We start from the raw sequence: 22,186 nt of genomic DNA, 5'->3' as shown, positions 1-22,186 counted from the left end.
TGGTGGGAAGAGCAGTTATCTGAACACCAGCTACTTTGAATTGAGCCATTCTAGGAGGCTTTTCCTTGTATTAAAGATTAGCATCCATCTTTGTCCATCTTTGACCTGGGCCTTTGTAGGGCCTGCACTCTTCTTAGCACACTTTGGCCAACTCTGGGTTAACATCCTAACCAGAAGCAATATGCGGTTTCAGGTGTTTGTCTTCCTTGACGCACTTACTGTATATAAAAGTATGCAGCCTGTTGAATGTCTCACATAGACATTTATCGGTTTATTTATTATCACACCGGTTCAACATTCCTATTTGGTTTTGTTTGAGTTGTAGGATTTTCCTTCTTTTCCTCCTTGAGTATTATTCTTTGTCCCTCTGGTGTTTCTGCACATCTTTTTTCAAGGAATGAGAGCCTTTATCTTATTAATAGCTTTAGCTTTTCTGTTAAGAATGCAGCCTGCGAGTTGTTTTTACAGGCATCACCAGTGTAATTTCCAAGGAATGTTCGCCCTCGCTCTCATGCTTCTCATCACAGCTTGACAGTTGCAACTTGTCTGTTCCACCCATTTTTAGTCAGCTTGGCTTGTTGTAGCCTGTGATGCAAGATTGATGTACTGTCATGAAAGACTGCCCTCCCAGCCTTGGAACACATCCACCTAGGATCAGTTCACACGTGCAGGAATCGGCAACAAAATACCCAGAGTTCTTCCTCAGGACATGCCATTAAGGTCTGAAGGTGGGGTATCTTCATATTTCTGTACACCTTCTTCCCCATGGATATTCCTGTAATGCATGTTTAAACATAGCACACTAGTACAGTGGCATTGACTCCTAGCCTGGTTATTGCATGTGCGGATTTCTTGTTCTCTCATATCCATACCCTCTTCCTTTCTCCTGGCCTGTATTTTCTTCCTGCATGGCTAGTGGATGTGTCTAAATGGGTTCGATGTAAATGAGTGTGCACTGTGATGTTGCTGGGATTGGCTCTTAGCAATCTCTTAGCCCATTGTAACAGTGTTCCCTACCTGTATGATATATACTGTAATAGAACAGTATATACTGCATTGAAGACTGTGTGGTGTGGTAGGTAGGACAATGGGCTTTGAGCAGCAAAGCTGTGGGTTCAGACATCTTCTCTAACTCACAGGGAGACCTTGCGTAAACTCCAGCTCTCAAAAATACAGGATGAGTCAAAATTATGTTAACACTAATGGATTATTTTTTATCTCAACCGCACCTTTCCAGGTCGATGGATAGGTTGTGGTGGACCATTGCCATGGCCTCCACACTCCCCTGATTTGACACCCTGTGATTTTTGGTTATGAGGTATGGTGAAAGAGATCGTGTATAGCAGGAATGTTTGTGATATCAATGACCTGAAGGACAGAATATGGACTGTGGTATCATTAATTCCACGCGAAATGTGTGCCCGGGCTTTAAATGATAGGGCTGCTCGTTGCTTTTTGTGTGTAGAACATGATGGCGAACAGGCTGAGAATTTTCTGTAAATCTTGCACATATAAAGTATGTTTTGTGAATGAATTGTTTCCACCATTCAAAGGTTAATATAATTTGGACTCGCCCTGTACATGCAAGTAGTTGTACCATGGATCTGTTCACCTTAAGATGTTCAAATATGGTAAGGTACTCATGTCATATTTGCATTTGTTCAATTTGTATTGCATATAGTTATATCAAACAAGGGGTGCACAGCTGGTAAGAGGTTTCCAGATGGAGGGAAACCAACAGAGCAGAGCTTAGACCTGAATATTTAGGTGCATGGCCTGGAAGATCAAAGGTCAGGGACACAGAATAAGAATAAAAGGCTTGACGCTTGGCAAGGGAACAGGTGACCGAGCACATAATGGGGTACCTGAACCTGCCTTTGGAACAGGAGAGAGAGGCCAGGGAGGAAACACCAAGAGCTCTTATGGTACCTTGATGTTATTCCACCAGTCAAGACAGCTGGGAGTTTGCCTTGGACATTTAAGACCAAGTGAAAGTTCATAGGGGCTGGGGGCCACTAGAGGGATTTCTAACCTGGTGTCCTTAGAGTAGACAGATACATGACATAAGCGCTGGAAATAGTTTAGGAGTTTGGCCAAAAACAACTCTATGGTGGGGTTCAAATCAGTCTCAAAGCTGGGAGTCAGGAGGAGAACTGCGCTAATGACTGAAAGAAGAGATGCCAGGGCCTGGGAGGAGTGAAAAAGAGACAAGATATGACATGTCAAGTAGTATGTGGTGGTGCAGCGACATGGGTTCAAGACCCGTGTAGTCAGGCACAGAAATGCAGCAGAATATTGGTAAATTTCAGTTTGTTTTTTTATTTTTAAGTGCTTGGTTTTAGGTATTCTTCTTTGTAGCTTAGAATGTAATAAAAGTACAGTTTTTACCTCATTTGTAATGTCACACCTCCTCCTATTTCTGTTAGGAATGTACTGAGACACAAGTACTGAAGTCAAGATTTACGAATCTGACCAAGAGTTGGAAAGCAGAGAATTCAAAACTAAGATAATTGTTTAAATCCCAAAACTAGAACACCATGCACCCTTTAACACCTTCTTATATAGTTGTGCTGTGCAGACATTGCAATGAGCTACACAAATGACCAGCAACGTCTCCGTCAGTGATAAACAGGATGTCTGTGCCCAGGCTGACATGAACAAAATGGCAATGGCCACAAAAAAATAAAACAAACATAGCAATAATATGGGTGGCACGGTTGCAGTAAGGAGCATGGAGTTTGCATGTTCTCCCCATGTCTGTGTGGGTTTCCTCCCACAGTCCAAAGACATGCAGGTTAGGTGCATTGGTGATTCTAAATTGTCCCTAGTGTGTGATTGGTGTGTGTGTGTGTGCCCTGCGGTGGGCAGGTGCCCTGCCTGGGGTTTGTTCCTGCTTTGCGCCCTTTGCTGGCTGGGATTGGCTCCAGCAGACCCCCGTGACTTTGTAGTTAGGATATAGTGTGTTGGATAATGGATGGATGGACGGATAGTTTCAAATGTAATAGAAATTTGTCATTTTTCACCCATGATGAGCTAGACCCTAGTAAAGGATCAAAAATCAAGTGTTAGTATATAGTGGGTTGGATAATGACTGTCTGACTGACTAGCAATAATATAAATCACTAGGGGGCTTGTAAGATTTTTTTTCTTTGAATTGTTGCTATTTCATTAGTTTTACTTTTATTTCAGAACTTCTGTAAAAACAATATTTGGAATCTTTCAAGTCCCATATGCTGAATCTATTAAATGAGGTCAGTGAGACTTGTGTTTAATGACTTTGTACCGTAATTTAGGGTAGGTTTCTCTGTTTGAAATTTTAGCACAGACTAAACGATCCACATCATCAGCAGTTAATAATTTTTTTTGCAAAGTAACCAATAAATGTATGTGAGTTAAGCCACATTTTTGAATTTCTCTGACTTAAACTAATTTCCTTTTGTTTTCGTCAATGCGATCTGTACTATCTTTTTTTTTTGATACTTTAGCGACTGACGTAATAAAGTGCCACAAAAGTTCTACTTTAAGAATCGCCGACAGCATAACCCCAAACACAACTCTCTAGCACCCTCTCCAACCCGTCCTCCACGGGTCTCGCCTCCCCCTTAACGCATCAATCAGCACCCAACTATCAGTCTTCTGTGCTGCACTCTGCCCTCCCTCAATCAGGCCTAACAGTCACTTAAAACAAAAAAGGCTACAGCATGGCTGGGACGCTACAATACTTTCGACTGTTACTGCTTTCATATTCTGTACCTTTCTCTGCGTATGTATCGCGCCTTGGGTCTCTTTTCTCCACGCTTCTCTTTCTTCTTTGCTGAGAGAACAGGATCTGTGTGTGCCACGTGACTTTACGTGACCTGAATGTTTTGCTGGCTGTCCGTGGTCTTATTTGATAAGAAGGGCGTGTCTTGCAAGAATCTTATGTTCCATGTCCCCGCAAGACTGCCCTGGGATAATCTCTTGGCACCAAGTCTCATGTTTATGGTCCTCGCAAGACGCTCTGTGGCCAGTCTTTTTTGTCTCACAGGTCTTTAAAATGTCTTTCGAGAACTTCTGAGAAGATCATGTATTGTCTCCTTGCTTTTCCATTCCAGGATTTTTTTTATATATAGAGAGATATGCAATACAACATACATTTCATGTGTTTAAACAGGAAAAAATAAATTCTCCTTAGCAAAAAACCCAAATTATGAAAATGATCATATATGTAGTAGTTACCTTTGCTCAAGATGAAAGAGCAGCAATATTGTATTGACATCCCACAAATAAAGACATGTATATGGGAACACAGCTCAATCCAAGATGGAACCATTTCACAGTATTCACTAAAACTTCAGAATATTTATCTATCCATTTAGCTTCTGAATCTGCTTATTCCAATATTTGATTTTGAGCAGCTGACGCCAATCTTGGCAGCGATGAGTGCAAAGCAGGAATCTGCTCTGGACTGGGTGTCAGCCTATCAAAAGCCATGCACATTTTGATTTACCAATCAACAGATCTACCATCAGGGTGGGACGGGGCCGCACCCAGGAGCCTTTGATGGCAAGGGGGCCTTTTCACTTTGCACAATACCACTTGATGAAACAATCGAGTATCTGCATGCCAAAGTCACCAAAGGTGAACACCCCCTCCTCAAGAAAATGGCCAATTGTGTCTGCATACCGAAATCTACACCCCCACCCACTTCATTAAATGATCCAGTGACCCACTGTCTGCGTGTGGAAATCAACAGTGGAAACAACCGTGTTGCGTGAGACGACTGTGCGAGTGTCTGAGTGCTGACAAGAATTGGTAAGATGAACTCTCTGTTAGGGAGCGATATTTATTAAATCACCCAGGGGCCTGTGGGGGTCTTAATCTGGCCTTGCTAATCACCCTAACATACGTATCTTGGACATGGTAGATGCCAGAGTACCCTATGAAACATTAAGGATATGGGGACAGTTCAAATTCCATACAGATAGAGAGAAGATGAAAGGTGAAACCACTCTGCATTCATCATTTATTACTTTCATATACAACTTTTCCAGTGTGGCCCTGACATGTTCATTCACAAGCATGCGTACCATTGTTTTTTCTTTTCATAAAACTTATTGGTAGCAGCATATTCATCTAACCTTGTAGTTTCAGATCCAATTTTTCTTGTTACCAGTTTATGCATGATATGTAACATGCTTAGGGATTCCAGGCCATTAAAACTTGGAGCTTTGCAAGTGACCAGTTCGTCCATCATTTATTAAACTTATTTAATCCAGTTCAGGGTTGCAGGGGACTGGAGCCTAACCTGGTAGAGTGGGCAGAAGACAGGAACAAAGCCTTACTGTAAATCCATAATAAATGAAGAAGCAGCCAGCCAGCCAGCCCACTTGGGCCGTCAAGGGTTATGCGGTCAGAAGGTTCCAAATATTGTATCTGTATGGTCACGTGCAGCTGCTTTCCAAACCATTTAGTGTGTTGATCAATATTTTTGGAAGAACTTTGAAGAGAGAATTGCAGTCTGGTGGTTAACAAGAATTTTGTGGCAAGTGAAAGAATGTAGTTGAGATATGAATGAGAAAAATCACATAACTGTCATCAAGAACTCCAAAGTTGATCAGAGGCAGGCAGGTTCACATATAGGACATGTGATCAGAAAACTATAAGTAGTTGTATCTTTCTGTTTGCAAGCATACATTTAGACATATTACATTGTAACAAACTAGCTGACGATTAACTGTATGTTTTTGCAGCTTACCACTGTTTGTCTCAAGGTTGTCTCTTTCTGTATACAGGCCACCGACTATCAATCCAAGTACAGTCTTTACAGTGTGAGGTCTTTCTCCTCTGCTAGGTATGACTTGCCATAGATAAGATATTTCTGGAATGTTGATGCCTATTAATAAATCAACTTTTGAGTCTATAAATGGTAGACGCAGCTCCTCAAAATATGTCCAGTTCACCTTGTCCTCCTGCCTTGGAATATTTTCCCTGGTCACCTTAGTAGAGACCTGCATATAGATACAGTGGTGTGAAAAACTATTTGCCCCCTTCCTGATTTCTTATTCTTTTGCATGTTTGTCACACAAAATGTTTCTGATCATCAAACACATTTAACCAATAGTCAAATATAACACAAGTAAACACAGAATGCAGTTTTTAAATGATGGTTTTTATTATTTAGGGAGAAAAAAAATCCAAACCTACATGGCCCTGTGTGAAAAAGTAATTGCCCCTTGTTAAAAATAACCTAACTGTGGTGTATCACACCTGAGTTCAATTTCCGTAGCCACCCCCAGGCCTGATTACTGCCACACCTGTTTCAATCAAGAAATCACTTAAATAGGAGCTGCCTGACACAGAGAAGTAGACCAAAAGCACCTCAAAAGCTAGACATCATGCCAAGATCCAAAGAAATTCAGGAACAAATGAGAACAGAAGTAATTGAGATCTATCAGTCTGGTAAAGGTTATAAAGCCATTTCTAAAGCTTTGGGACTCCAGCGAACCACAGTGAGAGCCATTATCCACAAATGGCAAAAACATGGAACAGTGGTGAACCTTCCCAGGAGTGGCCGGCCGACCAAAATTACCCCAAGAGCGCAGAGACGACTCATCCGAGAGGTCACAAAGACCTCAGGACAACGTCTAAAGAACTGCAGGCCTCACTTGCCTCAATTAAGGTCAGTGTTCATGACTCCACCATAAGAAAGAGACGGCCTGCATGGCAGATTTCCAAGACGCAAACCACTGTTAAGCAAAAAGAACATTAGGGCTCGTCTCAATTTTGCTAAGAAACATCTCAATGATTGCCAAAACTTTTGGGAAAATACCTTGTGGACTGATGAGACAAAAGTTGAACTTTTTGGAAGGCAAATGTCCCGTTACATCTGGCGTAAAAGGAACACAGCATTTCAGAAAAAGAACATCATACCAACAGTAAAATATGGTGGTGGTAGTGTGATGGTGTGGGGTTGTTTTGCTGCTTCAGGACCTGGAAGGCTTGCTGTGATAGATGGAACCATGAATTCTACTGTCTACCAAAAAATCCTGAAGGAGAATGTCCGGCCATCTGTTCGTCAACTCAAGCTGAAGCGATCTTGGGTGCTGCAACAGGACAATGACCCAAAACACACCAGCAAATCCACCTCTGAATGGCTGAAGAAAAACAAAATGAAGACTTTGGAGTGGCCTAGTCAAAGTCCTGACCTGAATCCAATTGAGATGCTATGGCATGACCTTAAAAAGGCGGTTCATGCTAGAAAACCCTCAAATAAAGCTGAATTACAACAATTCTGCAAAGATGAGTGGGCCAAAATTCCTCCAGAGCGCTGTAAAAGACTCATTGTAAGTTATCGCAAACGCTTGATTGCAGTTATTGCTGCTAAGGGTGGCCCAACCAGTTATTAGGTTCAGGGGGCAATTACTTTTTCACACAGGGCCATGTAGGTTTGGATTTTTTTTTCTCCCTAAATAATAAAAACCATCATTTAAAAACTGCATTTTGTGTTTACTTGTGTTATATTTGACTAATGGTTGAATGTGTTTGATGATCAGAAACATTTTGTGTGACAAACATGCAAAAGAATAAGAAATCAGGAAGGGGGCAAATAGTTTTTCACACCACTGTAGATGGACAGCATTTTTTTGTCCCTAGGGGAAAATTTTCTTTAAATAAATAAATAAATACATTCATACATAGTATACACACATACATACATAGAAAAATAAATACATACAGTACATACTTAAATCAATAAATACACATTATGTTCTGAACATACTGTATACCAGAATGACTAAAAAAGAAAGAAAAAGAAAGAAAAGAAAACTTGTATCTTGCCTGTCACAGTGAGGCATTATGCAGCCGCTGAATTTCTTTAGTGTTGGTGTGTCAGAGAAAGGATGTGCAGCATTGTTCATAATGGCACTCAGTTTTGTTTTAATTCTCTTCTTTGCTAAGACATCCAGGGGGTCCACAGTGTGCCCTATAACTGATCTTGCCCTTTTAATTAGCGTGTTGATTCAGTGGGTCTCACTTGAAGTGATGTTAACAGCCCAGAACACTACAGCCTAGAAAATCACACTGGCCATCACAGAGTTATTGAAGATGTGAAGGATGTCACTTCCCACCTTAAAGGAGTGCCCACCCTTCTATAGTGCTTTGGTGCTGTGAAAGTCAATAATCAGCTCCTTGGATTTGCTGATGTTAAGATGCAGACAATTCTCTTTGCACCAAGAAACAAGCTTCTCCAGCTGACTCCTATAATCTGTCTCATCCTCCTTATTAATTCACTATACAATATAGGCCTTTAGAAAATCAATGTATGCATTTTCATTGAGACTATAGAATTGCAAATCTGATATAGTTAGCATTCTTGAACCAGTATTACAATTACTCATTGTTTTTAGGAGAACCTGAGCTCTTCCTCCATGAACTGTCATTGAAGATTTTCTGTACAAATTGTCACGATGTTATCAGGATCTTTAACGACATATGTTTCTACATACCTCTCACTCTTGTTAGATTTTATCTTAATAGAGATCACATACAATGTGTATTCTTCACCGGCCACAGTGAATGCACAGATTCCCTTCTCAGTTTCCTGTTTAGCTCAATCCTCTTTGATGATATGCAGGATGTCCTGGTGCTGCGTAGAACAATCTGACACTTTATGGTTTTTACCAACATACCATTGTCTGAGACATTGAAAGCTGTAGCTGAGGAAGGTATGACACAAGATCCAAAATAAATGTTGGGATGCCAGCCAGGTCACTCCGTTAAATAATGGTACAGGAAATGACAGTAATAGCGTACATTGGCACAAAAGACAACAAAAACCACTAGGCGGCGGTGCCTCTTTTGTGCTGTCAGGTTTGGGGTAGAGCTACGTCCTGCACAGAGTTTTTAACCAAATGAGACACATTCTTCAACGAGTGCCTCAAATTTATAGTCCTCCATCCAGAAGTGATGGAGTCAATTGCTCCCATTTTAGGAATAGAAAAAGACAATACCGTTAATGACAGCACCCCCTCTCACCCTGGGGTGGTATTGCTTACCTTGGATGAGCCCGGAAGGTGACCCACTGATGCGCATTTGTGACAAAACATAAATCTTTAGGTTTCAAAAAGTAACTTCTGTATTTGTGTTATAATTCTTTAATTTTACTACATTGGATGGGAATGCGTTTGTCACAATAAAATACTCTCGTTCTTTTGGTTGTTTTGACTGAGGTGACTTGAGTTCCCCTTGCAGCAGTGTTGGTAATGCTAGTAGCTTCCTCTCTGATCATTTTTCAGGGCAGATTTTTTCCCTTGTCGGCCTTTTCTTTCCTTTTTGTGTTTGTTCAACTTCTTGGTTAAGGATGCTAAATGACAACAGCCTCTCAATTTAAAAACTCAAATCAGCAAATCGCATTGATCCTTTTGAATACTTTAAGCTCTCCATTTAGTCCGCATTTGAAATGGGAGCCTTGATAAAATAATACAATAGAACATTTGCACTGTTATCAAATTTATGTCTGTGCTCTGTGTTAGCATCTAAGCAGACAAGAAATCCTGCATCATCACCCAGTGCGTCTCCATCTTATGATTTAATTTGAGGCTGCTGCAGTGCTTTTCCTCATACGCGCTTACTATTTTCAACTCTTGACCATAATGCCTTTTGAAGACCCAGAAAAGCTTGCTTTTTTATACAACTTATCTAATGATTGGAGTCCACAATTTTCAACAAGCCACCCTTTGGTTTAACGCTGAAGAAAATGTAATTTATCTCAGGCCAGGTCAGATTGAGGAGCATACACTGGTACAGCGCGTTGCTGCACCCACTACATGACGAAACAGCTAATTTTTCTGGTTGGCAACCCCCCAGGCAGACATGTGGTCTAGTCCCACCCTTCGGAAATGACCCTCTATCTGCCGCAGCCAGGTGTTACGTGGGCATCCCCATGGCCTAGTCCAGCCACTAGGGTCCCCAACAATGAGATCTTACGAGTCGGATCATCCTCGGGGAAACACGCCACATGGCCGTAGTGCCGTAATTGACACTCCCTCACAATGCAGATAATGTGCCTCATTCGGGACTCCATGAGCAGCTGCTCATTCGATACAAAGTCAAACCAACGGTACCCAAGGATTCTCCAAAGAGACACAGTACCAAAGGAGTCCAGTCTCCCTTTCAAAATCATCAAATGCCCTGATAAAAGTTATGTATGGCAGAGGCTCACCATTAAATGTTGGCACTTCCGTAAATGTCAAGACATTTTTATTTTATAGCATTTAAAAAAAAAAACAACATTAGTTGTATCAAAGTACTGTACTGTAGACTGAATATCCATCCATCCATTCATCCATTATCCACCACTTATCCGAGGTTGAGTCGTGTGGGCAGCAGCCTAAGCAGGGAAGCCCAGACCTCCCTCTCCCCGGCCACCTCCTCCAGCTCCTCTGGGAGGACCCCGAGGTGTTCCCAGGCCAGTCAGGAGAGGTAATCCCTCCAGCGTGTTCTGGGTCTGCCCCGTGGCTTTCTCCCAGTGGGGCATGCCCGAAACACCCCACCAGGGAGGCGTCCAGGTGGCATCCTAACCAGATGCCCGAACCACCTCAACTGACTCCTCTCAATGCGGAGGAGCAGTGACTCTACTCTGAGTCTCTCTCGGATAACTGAACTTTTCACCCTATCTCTAAGTGAAAGTCCAGCCACCCTGCGGAGAAAACTCATTTCGGCTGCTTGTATCCGCGATTTTGCTCTTTCGGTCACTACCTAAAGTTCGTGGCCATAGGTGAGGGTAGGAACATAGATCAACTGGTAAATCGACAGCCTCAGCTCTCTCTTCACCACGACTGAATATTAAAGATAATAAAATATACTAAAGCAAAAGACAATGAAAACCGCACACAACTTCGTAAGAAAGCAATCAAATAAAATGACAAGAGAAACAGTTAAAAATAACCATTACAAACAAGCCAAGCCAAGATATACGATTATGCAGAGTAAAAATACGCCTTCAAGTGAGATTTAAAAGTTCTCTTTAGATTGGATAATCTAATAAGGTGGGGTATGGCATCCTACAGCCTGGGTGCAGCAACAGAAAAGCACAACCACCTTTGAATTTTAAACGTGGCCTTCATATAAATAGCGATTAGTGGTTAGATGATCTAAGATACATTAGTGGAGTGATAGTCTCGAGCAGATCTGAGCTGTTCGTGGAAGCAAAACTATGTAGGGCTTTATAAACAAATAGCAAAAGTTTGATATTTTACTGGTAGCCAGTGTATGGTAGTGTGGCCAACACTAGCAGAACATCAGCACTTTTCGTTGTGCCTGTTAAAAGCCTGACCATTGCATTTTGGACAAACGTTGTGTGGATGCAGGGCCGGATTAAGATGGGTGCTATTACTGCTGCAGCATTAGGCCCATTCCTGAAATTGGCCCAGATGAAAACAGATGAGAATTTTCCGGAAGCTGAACAGTTTTCCTTTGCAATATTAACCTCAAAATAATTCTTAGAATGAAATTTGGAGTCTGACTTTCGGATGCCTAGACACAGTGTTACTTATTACACAGTTACTATTGTTCTTTGTGCTGTGACGTAACTATAACGTCGTTGTGTTTATTGTTAACCAAAGATTTCAAGTTAATGCTAATTAATTTTATGTTAAACAGTTTACTTAGTAATTTAGCTGCGTTTTTTGCAATATCTTGGGGATTCTTGCCTCTTTATTATTGTTCGGTAAGTTCCACGTAGTAAATTTTTCACCTTGAAAGTTAGTTGTACAGTAAAAATCGATGGCTATTTAAATGGTTATCTGTAAAGGTAAAACTTAAAGCCGGCCCGCGGGTCGAGCATGGATGTTTCGAATTTTTTAAATCCTTGACAGGATTCTGGTCTATTATGAAATTTAAATCGTGGATAAATTTTTACCCTCAAGAGCCTGAACTAAGTCACTTTGACCCAATGTCTCTGCAAATTCATTTTTTCTTACTCTGTTTCGTAAGAGAATTGCAAAATTTTGTGTATTTCATTGTTCGGTTTTCTGCATTAAGTGCACTTTTCAGACAATTGCTATTGAACGTTGATGTTACATAGTTTGATGTTAATCTCGAGTTGTTACGATACTACGTAGTTATTATTATTCATGTTCAATAAAGGCTGGCTGGTTGCGCCGCAAGCAATTAAGGCTCCTTGGTCTGTCTGAGTGCGCATGCACCAAATGCTGAGAAAAAATAGGCCTTTTTTGCGCTGCGCATCAGGCCCAATTTCATCTTAATCTGGCCCTGTGTGGATGCTTATGGCAGCCTGGGGTTCAGAGAATTACAGAAAGCCAGTCTGGATGTGATGATTGCATACATGACTGTCTCTTGGTCCCTTGGTGTGAGACATGATTTCATTCCGGTAATAGACCTTAATTGGAAAAAGCCCCCCTTCACAACTGCACTTATTTGTTTGTAAAATTTCAATGAACTGTCAGAGATTAGTAACACGTGGGCTGAGATAAACACACAGGGGCCCAAAGTGATCTTTAAAGTTTGGTGTGGTGCTGGGGGACCATTTCAGTTTTTCCCTCATTAAGCTGGGGGAAGTTAAACTCTGTGCAGTTTTTAATTTCTAGCTGAAGACAATTAGAAAGAGCTGTCAGAGAGTAGTGATCACCAGGTTTTAATGGAAGATAGAGTTTTGTATCAAGAGCATTGCAATGGTATTGAATATTCATTGTGTTAAGCTAACATTTCAGCAAAAGAGAGCTCAGCTTCTTAAGGGCTGCCATCAGTGAAGTGGTTTTATCAAAGGATGTGATGAACCCAAGGAGTGGTTTTGCTGGCGATCCAACTGTTGACAAGTAGAGCCAACGTAGAAGGGTGCGACATCACAGCAGAGAATATATATGGAACTGTTACAGTTTAAGAGAGCATTAAAGGCAGCATCCACCCATCTATTGCTTCCTACCCCACTTTTTCTCAGCCAGGATTATTTAACGTTGGGGTATTTTTGACATCTAACTAGCACTATACACAGAGTAGCCCTGAACAGTGCGGCATTGGGGACACTTTCACCCCTCAGCCCAGTTAAGACCCCCCAGACAACCTTACAGCCTGCTGTTAAACCACAGCAAGCGCAGCACAAATCTTAGGTAAAAAACTACACCATATGATCCCTTCTAATGGTGGTGTTGGCACTGCCCACAATAGTAACAGCCTAGCATGTTTTCAAATGTATTCTGAGGAATATCAGTTTTTGAAGTTTTTCCTCTAATACAGTAGATTACATAGCTATTTAAAATAAACCTTTACATTTGCTTATCCAGTGCTGCATGACAGAATGCTTTTGTAGCCCTGGACAATGTTCAAGTGACTGTTTAACAAAAAATCAATTTAACTTTCAAATTACAAGGAGGCTAATAATGGCACTCTTTGTGTCTGACCTGCTATGATGAATGTTCACTCCAGACCTTTCCTGATCCCTGCTATCTTAAAATGTCGATTTCCTCAGAATTTGGTTCACTTAAAAAACTTTGCTTTGGCTGTGCCCTCTTCCTATTTAATTACTGTAAACCTGAACCATTTTAATTACCACTTGCCCATAAAACTGCACAATTACATAAACAACAAAAAAATGTTCAACTTCATTCACTCTCCAGTTTAATACACCACATCCCTGATTCAAGGATAAAAAGTAAAAACAAATCATCAAAGGGAGTAACGCTGTCCGCGGGGTTCCCACCTGAGGCAATAGCTGACCATAATTCACCTCTCCAGTGTGACAAAAGAATGGCGCTCCTGCCCCGGCCTGCCATAATTGTGCTCCATTCTGTCTACGGCTTTTTAGATGTGATGGAAGTAAGCTGTACTGGTCAAGAATTACTGCAGTCCATTTCATCCCCAATTATCGACCGTAGCCACATTCCAGTTGTCAGGTTCTTTTCCCATCCAAAATAATTGCTGGAATCGCTGCACTAGCACTGTAGAAAGGAGACCACTCACTTTTGGACACACCTACAGCTTGGAAAAACGTCTGGGTCTTCTATTTAAAAATTCTCACTGAGCTTCTGTTTTCTTCCTACTGAAGCATTCCACATTTAGAAGACAAAGATTTAAATAATTATTTTGTTCATTTGTTATTCCCTGTTCATTTTTATTTCTTTTTATATTTTATTACTTTTTTTCGCTGAAGCAATACCAGAAAAAAAACAAGCTGTATACTGGAATAAATAGATCTCTCTATTATAAAAAAAATCTTGGAAGGCTTGGAAGAAGACGATACGTGGCTTTCTCTGAGGCAAGGCAAGGCAGTGAGACATAAGGACAGCTGCTGTACAGGCTTTTAAGTGATCGACGCGCAGCGTAACAAGCATAACACGCAGCTCACCAGCAGCAGCAGCAAGTCAGCAGATGGTCTGACAACATCTCCTTAGTGTTTGTTCAGCTCCCCTCCTTCACAACGATAGCGGCAGAGACACAAAGTGGCTGGCATGTAGCATGCCTCACGTTTGAGCAAAGCAAGCAGGGGGCAAAGCCTCCTAGTCTTAAAAAAGAATGAATAAATGAATAGTACTGATGGTAACCATTTAATTATTTTTCTATCCGACTTATAAACTTTGAGTATCTTATGTATGTATGTATGTATGTGTGTGTGTGTGTATATGTGTATACAGTAATCCCTTCTCGATCGTGGGGGTTGCATTCCAGAACCCCCCGCGATAGGTGAAAATCCGCAAAGTAGAAACTATGTTTGTATGGTTATTTTTATATATATTTTAAGCCCTTATAAACTCTCCCACACTGTTTGCATTATTCGAGCCCTCTAGACAGGAAATAACACCCTTCAGTCAAAAGTTTAAACTGTGCTCCATGACAAGACAGAGATGGCAGTTCTTTCTCACAATTAAAAGAATGCAAACATATCTTCCTCTTCAAAGGAACGCTGTCAGGAGCAGAGAATGTCAGAGAGAGAGAGAGAGCGCGAGAGAAAAGCAAACAATCAAAAAATCAATACGTGCTTTTGGGCTTTTAAGTATGCCGAAGCACTGCGATAAAGTGGCATTTTTTAGAGGAGCGTCCATATCCTCTAGGCAAACAGCCTGTGCAAACAGCCCCTCTGCTCACACCCCCTCCGTCAGGCGCAGAGAATGTCAGAGAGAGTGAGAGAGACAGAGAGTGCGTGACAGAAAAGCAAACAACCAAAAAATCAATACGTGCTGTTGGGCTTTTAAGTATGCACACCGCGATAAAGCAACTGCAAAGAAGGGAGCAATGTGAAGGTAGTCTTTCAGCATTTTTTAGAGTAGTGTCCGTATCTTCTAGGCAAACAGCCCCTCTGCTCACACACCCCCCGACCCCCGTCAGGCAGAGAGAGTGAGAGAGACAGAGAAAAGCAAACAATCAAGCACCGTGCGGGAAGCACATCGTATATCGTTGAGGAGTTTTATTTAATATGTAATACATACTCTAATTGGGTATGCTTCTAAGCCATCCGCCAATAGCGTCCCTTGTATGAAATCAACTGAGCAAACAAACTGAGGAAGCATGTACTTTAAATTAAAAGACCCATTGTCCGCAGAAATCCACGAACCAGCAAAAAATCCATGATATATATTGATATGCTTACATTTAAAATCTGCAATGGAGTGAAGCCGCAAAAGTTGAAGCGCGATATAGCGAGGGATCACTGTATATATATTTATATACTGTATATACAGTATATATATATATATATATATATATGTATATGTATGTATGTATATATATATATACTAGCAAAATACCAGCCATGGCAAGTACTGCATTAAAATTTTTATTAAGAAGAAAATTAAACCTTTTTAAACTGAGGGAAAAAATGCCAATAATTATTTGTTAAGGATCTCTTTGTATACCATGTTGTAGGTTCGGCCCTCCGGTTGTAACATGACCAAGCTGTGCGCTGAGCTTACTCTTGATCATGTAACTTACAGTTGGCCATGTGGACAGTAATCTTGTCTCAAATCTCACAGCTTGGATTGCTGCTGTCATAATCGGTTTGAGTTTCATGGTTTGTTTCAATTACGACAGTATTTGCAGGATTTGTTGTGTTGAAGTGACATTTGGCATCTGTCAAGCGTTGTAAGCACACAACGGTTTCATCGATAAAATCACATCCAGCTTTTGAGAGTTTAAACATTCATAAACATCAAAGTGTCCACTACTGAAATTGTCACCTGTGAATCTAAGATGTTTAAGAGGCATTGGCGGTTGTCGAAAGGTGTAAAATATTTGGCCATTTCGGTACACTTGAAAGCGACAACCGAACAATTCAGCAGCAGCCATCAACTAACATGCAGAACCATAGGTGAAGGGCTTAAGCATTTCACTCTTATAGTGCTCCTGTGTAATATAATTATCTCCTGTACCGTCATCAGTCCACACCTTGAACCTGTCCCAGTCATTCAATACATAAGACAGAATGTTCCTCCGGATATCAAGAGTGAGCCTGATATGGCCGTGCAATATGTAACAAAGAGAATGGAAAAGGCAGGTGCCATCTCCGGGCATGGAAACCACTCGGTAAGTGACAGTTCTTTGATCGATGGTGATCATCTCGATAGACATGGTAATGGGGGTTGGAATGATAAAGGAAATGGGTACCTGAGCAATGTAAAGTAAGTGTAAAATACCTCTACAATAACTATAATTGTAATAAACAAACAATAAAACAGGGGAGAAGCCGTGGATTAAACAAAAAGGCTGTAGTTATCAGTAGGGAGACGTGAATCCTGTGGTGAAGCAAGGAAGGGAATGTAGAGACCGGCGCAACGGATGGTCTTATATAGGCAGGCAGCCAACAAAGTGGTAGGCGCTGGGATGGGGGACCCAACGCCACCTCACACGGTGACCGAGGTGCAGGCTATGGACGTATATATGAACGTAAGTAGGATTCAGTCAACGCTGGGAACCCGTGTACCAAATTTCTTGAAGATGGGCCCATAAGTAACAAAGACTGTTGAAAAGTTCAATATGGCTGCCAACAGTGGCATCATACCACCGAAATAAGTACGTACATTGGTTTCGGTTAGTGCAGGGAAGCCACCTACCAAATTTCGTGAAGATGGGGCCATGAATAAGAAAATTCAATATGGCGGACGTTGTTGACCGTTATGACCGTTACGCGTCGAATTTCGAAATGAAACCTGCTTGACTTTTGTAAGTAAGATGTAAGGAATGGGCCTGCCAAATTTCAGCCTTCTTCCTACATGGGAAGTTGGAGAATTAGTGACATTTGTAAAATTCAATATGGCGGCTGACAGTGGCATAATATCACAGAAATAAGTACGTACATCGGTTTTGGTTAGCGCAGGGAAGCCACCTACCAAATTTCGTGAAGATGGGGTCAGCCTTCTACCTACACGGGAAGTTGGAGAATTAGTGATGTTGGAAAGTTCAATATGGCGGCTGGCAGTGGCGTCATACCACCAAAATAAGTACATACATTGGTTACAGTTAGCTCAGGGAAGCCACCTACCAAATTTCGTGAAGATGGGGCCGTAAATAAGAAAGTTCAACATGGCAGACGTTGTTGACCGTTATGACCGTTACGCGTAGAATTTCGAAATGAAACCTCCTTAATTGTTGTAAGTAAGCTGTAAGGAATGAGCCTGCCAAATTTCAGCCTTCTACCTACACGGGAAGTTGGAGAATTAGTGACATTGGAAAGTTCAATATGGTGGCTGACAGTGGTGTCTTACCAACGAAATAAGTACGGACATCGGTTTCCGTTAAAAGTTCAATATGGCGGCCGACAGTGGCATCATACCACCGAAATAAGTACCAAATTTCAGCCTTCTACCTACACGGGAAGTTGGAGAATTAGTGACGTTGGAAAGTTCAATATGGCGGCTGACAGTGGCGTCATACCACCGAAATAAGTATGTACATTGGTTTCGGTTAGCGGAGGGAAGCCACCTACCAAATTTCGTGAAGATGGGGCCATGAATAAGAAAATTCAATATGGCGGACGTTGTTGACCGTTATGACCGTTACGCGTCGAATTTCGAAATGAAACCTGCTTGACTTTTGTAAGTAAGATGTAAGGAATGGGCCTGCCAAATTTCAGCCTTCTACCTACATGGGAAGTTGGAGAATTAGTGACATTTGTAAAATTCAATATGGCGGCTGACAGTGGCATAATATCACAGAAATAAGTACGTACATCGGTTTTGGTTAGCGCAGGGAAGCCACCTACCAAATTTCGTGAAGATGGGGTCAGCCTTCTACCTACACGGGGAGTTTGAAAATTGGTGACGTTGGAAAGTTCAATATGGCGGCCGACAGTGGCGTCATACCATCGAAATAAGTAAGTGCATCGGTTTCGGTTAGCGCAGGGAAGCCGCCTACCAAATTTCGTAAAGATGGGGCCATAAATAAGAAAGTTCAACATGGTGGATGTTGTCGACCGTTATCGACTGTTATGACCGTTACATGTAGAATTTTGAAATGAAACCTGCTTAACTTTTGTTAGTAAGCTGTAAGGAATAAGCCTGCCAAATTTCAGCTTTCTACCTACATGGGAAGTTGGAGAATTAGTGGATGAGTGAGTGAGTGAGTGAGTGAGTGAGTGAGTGAGTGAGTGAGGGCTTTGCCTTTTATTATTATAGATATATATATAATAGAGAGAGAGAGAGAGAGAGAGAGAGAGATTTTTTTTTAAGTTTGGATCGCAGTCTGATTATTAAGTGATTACCTAGCAGGTAATGATTGTGGTTGGTTAGCCAGTCGGCAAACATCCGCCACGTCCTCTCAGTTGCGAGAAGAAGCTCATAGATATGTGATACAGTATCAGGCAAATAGTATAAAGAGTACATGACATGTGTTTCACCGTTATCGGGGCTCGTCTGGTGTATGCACCTTTGCATCCCCTTACAGGATGTGGTGGAAGGCCAGCTGTATTACAGAAGTAGACCTGACCCTAGAGAAGATAACGGCTAAAGTAGCTGACATCTTGATTAATGCTACACATCTTCTCCATGATGTGTCACAGAGCACATCTCACCATTGCCTCATTCCCCCACGTAGTGTTTCTGGCCAATTAACTGCTATAATGGCTTCTCCATTTATGCTCCTCTTCAAAGTTGCTACATATTGGCATCAGATCAATGTATGAGAAAACAACATCAGCCAGACTGAAAACCGTTATCTGGTTTTATCCTGGATGGCCAGCTACCCCCAAATTCCATTCCTTACCCAATGGATAAAACTCACGTCATTATGGACTTTATTCATCATCATCATTTTCATTCTGCTTACCATAAAGAGGGTTGAGGTGGCATGACCAGGCCATCCTAACTGCAGTACCCTCTCTCAGCTCCACCAAGGGAGTTTCCCAAATGTTTCTGGAACATCTAGTAAACTGGAAGTTGTTGCTCAACATCTTAACTGGCATTCCACCACCACAGTCTGGTATGTTTGCAGGACTGCTCCTCCCATGATCCTCTCTTCCCTCAGCCCTGAACGAGTCCAATAAAGCCAAACCAAATGAGCTGAAAATGTATATTTCATCTTCTAGTTATTCATTTTTATATATGCAGGCCTAAATAGGAATATGCTTGTCTGAAAATGGATGGATGAATTTTAAAATGGTAACTTGAGATTTAGCTCATTTAAAAATAATTTACTTATACTGCATAGCTAATGTATGATAAAAGCCACTGTTTGTTTTGAAACTTTAATTAATTTTAAAAAGAAACAGTTGACAAAGAATATGGTGCAGTGCTCCTGGAATCGCTGAAATTTAGAATAAAGTTTAAAGATGCCCAGGGATGCAAAGAAGAGATCTGATGGCTGCTCTGTTCTAATAGTGTGTACCTCAGGAATGTTTGTTTCTGGAAATTTCCCTCCCACTGACTTTTTATTTGTTCTCTTGCATTGCCACCTAACTTTAAATAAATTTAGATGTTTAGTGTTGTCTTATTTCAATTCTGACTTTGTCTTTTTTTTCTCTTTTCTTCATCATGTAAAGCACTTTGAGCTACATTATTTGTATGAAAATGTGCTATATAAATAAATGTTGTTGTTGTACATGTTATACATTCATCCATCCATCCATTATCCAACCCGCTATATCCTAACTACAGGGTCACGGGGGTCCGCTGGATCCAATCCCAGCCAACACAGGGCGCAAGGCAAGAATCAAACCATGGGCAGGGTGCCAGCCCCCCGCAGGGCACATGGTATACAGTAAAATACAATTTTTATTTTATTATTTCAACATCTTGTATTGACAAACTGTATGAGCCAATTTAATGTGAAAGGTGCAATATAAAATAATTATAATGAATGAATGAATTTAGAGATACACATTTTGTGATCAACTTTTTATTAAGGAGATGTTATTTCTGCCAAACAGCATCATATAAACCAGTGTTGGTTAAGAATAAAAATGTAAAATTTAAGAAATGCTAGGCTGGGAAGAGCTACTTTGCTAAATAAAAGCATTGTTAGTTACAAAAGCAAACCTGAAATGATCCTCAGTTGGCCAGCATGGAGTGGCAGCGTGTTGTGTGGTGATTGGATGTGCAAGTGAGAGTTTCACTTTGTGTGTGGCAATACCAATACTGCTAATTCATTTGTTCACTTTGTGGGAAATAACCCAGACACAGACAGATGGACATCGTTTTTAGTCACCCAACACACGTGTATTTACAAATATTAAGGTGCATAACCCAGTGCCACAGCACCAATCACCCCATAAGTCCAAGCCAACACACAATGCCTTTCCTCTCTTCAGGCCGCCTCTTTCCTCTCCCAGACATCGTCCTCTTCCACCCGACTCCAGCCTTGAATGAAGGGAGGCGGCCCCTTTTATAGTCCCCCGGATGTGCTCCAGGTGTGTTCCGGCAATCTTCCACCGACACGCCCCAGTGTGGCGGAAGTGCCGGCTGCATCCCTGAAAGCACTCGGGGTGTCTCTGCTCCTCTTCCCCTCAGCACTTCCGGGTGTGGTGGAAGTGCTGAGGTCCTGGGCTTCAAAGGCATCGGGGCACCCCCTGGCGGTGACCACGGGCCCCTACAGGGTTGAGCTTCCAAGCTCTCTACCCGTGGTCCCCAAAGCAACCAGGGTGGTCGCTCCATTGTGGTCTGAAGGAGGCATGAACCCTCCTCCGGTCCTCTTGGGCGTCCAGGCCCCCAGTCGCGGGCTACAACTTATAATTGATGTATTATCTGTATTATAAAAAGCTAAGAAGCTGCTTGAAAACGCAAGAGTAAAGTTATAAACGGCATATCCCACTGCCATAAGTAATGGAGCGACCAGCTATATATGAGCAAGGCTTTGACTGGCATTCATAACACAAAGTAACACGGCAAATGATGGTTGTTTACTCTGACAGACCCTTTTAATAATAAATCAGTGTTCCAAACCATTTCACAAATTGCTCCACACACTGTATTTCTATCCCACTGTGGGAAGGAACCTTCAAAGCCACATCACCTGCTTTAGCTGGCACCGCTTACAGTCAAGAAGTAAACACAATTTTGTGAGAAGGTTCTACGTTTGAAATCAAAAACACCAAACAGCTATTTGTACAATGAGCAGTATGGCTGTTGTAAGGCAATGACTAGCAAGGGGGCTGCAGTAATTACAGACCATTGGTGGCCTCTGTGCAGTTTCAGCATATAGCCAGTGATTGCACATTTCTAATTTTAGCAATATGTAATAATTCGGGAGCAATTTGTCGTATGACTTTTAACTGCTCTACAAATTGAATGCTGCGTATTGTTGTGGCTTTTGATGTGTTTCCAGCAGCTTAAAAACAGGAAAATAAACAGTAATTTTGACTAGGTGGTAGAGATTTGGAGATTGCCAGTATTAAGTACATGCTACAAAAGCTTAAGCAATGCCATGTTTTCAGTGGAATACGAGGATCGGAATAAACAAATGTGTGTGTGTGTTGTGCAGCAAAATAACATCTTATGGATCTGGCATGAGGCAAAAGCAGGCTAATGACGAGTGTACATAGATGTAAGAGTTGGCATTAAATATACTATTTTTTTTTTTTATTGATTTTATTGCAATCCATACAAAGCAATCAAGTTTTTACAAAAAGAAAAACTGAGTTAAGAACAGATCGCTCCCTACCCCTGAGAGAGAGAGCAAGCCAAACGGCGTAAAATCTAAGGCTTCTAAACATACCTAAATAATAAATTCTCTGTGCTTTATAAACTTATTTTAAAATATTACTGAT

The 22,186-nt window shown here is 41.4% G+C and overlaps 1 protein-coding gene across 2 annotated transcripts in view; it reads left to right on the top strand.

Moving 5' to 3' along the window:
• The window catches only part of mmp28 (matrix metallopeptidase 28), a 114,882-nt gene that overhangs the window by 26,138 nt on the left and 66,558 nt on the right, over window positions 1-22,186 (top strand). The window lies entirely within an intron of this gene.

Source organism: Polypterus senegalus, chromosome 6, assembly GCF_016835505.1.
Source record: "Polypterus senegalus isolate Bchr_013 chromosome 6, ASM1683550v1, whole genome shotgun sequence".
Classification (NCBI taxonomy): domain Eukaryota; kingdom Metazoa; phylum Chordata; class Cladistia; order Polypteriformes; family Polypteridae; genus Polypterus; species Polypterus senegalus.
The sequence above is the reverse complement of the archived record's forward strand: the minus strand, read 5'-3'. Positions and strand labels throughout refer to the sequence as shown.